Source organism: Pholcus phalangioides, unplaced genomic scaffold (assembly GCF_987345545.1).
Source record: "Pholcus phalangioides strain wild (caught in Gottingen) unplaced genomic scaffold, Ppha-v1.0 ptg000015l_1, whole genome shotgun sequence".
Taxonomy (NCBI): Eukaryota; Metazoa; Arthropoda; class Arachnida; order Araneae; family Pholcidae; genus Pholcus; species Pholcus phalangioides.
Window position 1 is genome coordinate 79,477,311 of NW_028301608.1, and position 3,246 is coordinate 79,480,556.

The 3,246-nt window shown below is 34.5% G+C and overlaps 1 non-coding gene across 1 annotated transcript; it reads left to right on the plus strand.

Annotated features, from left to right (window-relative positions):
* Nucleotides 1-1,545: 1,545 nt before the first annotated feature.
* TRNAT-GGU (transfer RNA threonine (anticodon GGU)) lies at nucleotides 1,546-1,617 on the plus strand. The gene has a single exon. It is a non-coding gene; the product is annotated as a tRNA-Thr (tRNA).
* The last annotated feature ends 1,629 nt before the right edge of the window (nucleotides 1,618-3,246 follow it).

Consider the following 3,246-nt stretch of genomic DNA (forward strand, 5'->3'; position numbering starts at 1 on the left):
TCACAAAATGCCAAGTAATGCATAATTAACGGGAATTATACACCGTCGTTGGATTCTTATAAACGTAAGAACTATAACTCATAAAATACCTTTTTTTTTATATCATATACGTAATTTTCTCTCCTCCTGTGAGTCCCTAGCTGGACTTAGTAGGAAACAAAATTATGTGGAAAAAGTAAATACTCACTCACTAGTTCTTTCAATGATACATCACCAGACAATAGCAGGGGGAGAGAGTGTATTTATATAATTAAATGTATATAAATAATTCATCGGAAGTATTCGTGATGTGATTTTCATTTTGATTCACAATTTCAGCGTTTCTTTTAATAGGGAGAGTCTGCTTCGAAAAATGCTTTTAGTTCTTGCGCGTGTTTGTTTACAGAGTAAAAGTATTATGTGAACGTCATTTCTCTTTTCAAAGTCTTAAAAATATTGTGATGAATGGTGAGTATTTTTTTACGAATGAGAGGCTGAAAACAATGTTATTTTTTTTCTATTAGTATGTGAGAGTTTTACACATCATTTCCATTGCTGATAAATGGGGTGAAGAAACATTCACGAAAACAGCCAGTTGTGTTTTTGCTAACCAAATAAAATAAATTCCATGTAATAGGAAAAATCTGTCATAATTCATAAAAATAATTGCTTGCGAAATAGGAGGATTCTCCGATGGTTGTTGGAACTAAAAAAACAGTCAAATCGAATATAACTGATACTTAAATAATAATTTATACACAAAGAACTATAACTTTTATTTTACCTTATCATCCTAGAACAAGGCTCTTAAAACGAAATACACCAGTTACGGGTATAATAAGCTGTTTTTCCAGGTGCATTATAAAACCTCATTCTTTTTAGAAAGGATGATAAGGCTCACACAGTATACATCATCCATCATTTCTGACAGCTCTACCAACTTTACGGAGGATTTTGCTTTGTACTTCGAATTAGTTTTTGGCAGTAACGAATATGTGTATTGGATTTTTGCTTCGAGATGAACTATAAAGCGTTTGAAGAACCTAGATGACGGTATTTACTGAGTTATTTTAATTTTTATGCAGAGATGTCAATCAATGTATTTTGTTTCACAAAGTAAAAGTTGAAACCTCATTTTTTAGAACATTTGTACCAATATGAGGTGTTTTTACTGCGGAAGTTCAATATGACTCACGGTGAAACACAAAGGAATCATTGATGTTAATCCATTGGCTTGTTATCGATTATATCTTTAGTTTCACTGTCAGGCATTGATATTCTTTCATGTTGTTTTACTATTAGACTATACGTCCGGCAAAACATAAACATAAAATACAAGATTCATCGAAAGACTCGTTATTTGTGGAGATGAAGATTATAAGGAAGAAAATTCATCACTGCCCCCACGGGGACTCAAACCCCGGTCTCTCGCTTGCCGTATGTTTCTATATGCATGTGGCCATCTGGTTGACCTATGTCATTCACGAGCTATTAGTTGATTGTTGAAGCCGTCCATGTACGGTGCCTTTCAACATATATACATTCCAAGGTTGAAATATTCTATCTGCTTCCATAGCTTAGATGGTAGAGCACTCGTCCGGTAAGCGAGAGACCGGGGTTCGAGTCCCCGTGGGGGCAGTGATGAATTTTCTTCCTTGTAATCTTCATCTCCACAAATAACCAGTCTTTCGATGAATCTTGTATTTGCAAGTGGAGAGGACATTTCTATATGCATGAATATAAAAGCCATGTCAAGCTCTCAAAGACCTGCTTACTACAATGAATCGTTCTCTAATTTTAACTGACGGTGCGTTTGCGCAACGCTTTGTTGAAAAAGTTTTTCAAGTGATTTTAAATTTTTGTAAGAAACAATAATTTTTTTTTTCATATTAAAAGGTCTAAGAAGAAAGAGAGAAAAAGTCCTAGTATTTAAGAATTTGTTAACAAAAGAAATTAAATTTTTTATGATTTTTCGAAGATCAGTTTTTAAAAAATTTTATTGGGATATTCGAAATAATTTTGTTTTGTCCTGATGATAAACAGAAATCTTCGTTTTTTAATAAATAGATAGAACATTTTTTCCTCTTAATGTCACGTGGTACACGAGGTTTCCCGTAAGTACTAATCACTTCTATTTTAATTTAACAGCGTTAAGTAATTCGTATTAATTAAAAATTTGATTAACTGAAAATGTACATTAGTTAAAAAAATATACTCTAAATTAGCTTCCCGTTTTTTAAGATACAAATACAAAGGCCACAACAGACGAATTGCCCAACAAGTTAGCTGAAAGAATTATGCCTATAAAAAATATGGATGTCGAATATAAACAAATATAGCAACCGAATATAAAAGCATATATCATCAATATATATATATATATATATACGGGGTGATTATAAAAAAAACTATCCCGACATATGGGCTCCTAACTATCATACTATTCACAGAAACTGAATGAAATTTTGGCATAAGGTATTTTGAGGTATGCGCTCAAGAATGATATGTAAAACAACAGTGTCACTCTAACAGTTACGGTTACAGTGAGAAAATTTCGAAAATATCAAATGGCAACACCAAGTTTTGGAATGCGATCTCCATACTGAAAAACGCTAAATAGCGTTGGAATGGCACCTGTAGCACGAAAATCCCCGGAGCTAGGCAAGGAAAAAGTAAAAAGGACTTTGCCGTGCACCAGAGCATTAATGTTCGTTTCATTCGTCACACCGTTTCTTCGGCTGAGGCCTGATTAGTCCTCCACAAGGTCATGTGGAAAATTTGTGAAACACAATAAAATGCTTTATTTTATGCTGCTTCTCTGTCCTTATTGGTTGTCCTCACTTTTAGCCTAACTACCGCCGGTGATTTTCATGCTACAGTTGCCGTTCGAACGCTATTTAGGGTTTTTCACAATGGAGATCACGTTCCAATACAAAAAACTTGGTGTTGCCGTTTGATATTTTCGAAATTTTCTCACTGTAACCGTAACTGTTAGAGTGACACTGTTGTTTTCCACAGTTTCTGTGAATGGTATGATAGTTAGGGGCCCCATATCTCGGGATAGTTTTTTTATAATCACCCTGTATATATATATACAGTCAAACCTCGTTAATGCGTTACCCGGTTAACACGTCACTCCGCTTACCGGATCACTTTTTGGAAGTCCCAATTATCTTCAGGCAGGAATTGGCACAGCTATGGCTTACTCCGTTTAACGAGTCACTCCGCTTATCAAGTCATATTTTTGTTCTCCCAAGAGTGACTCAT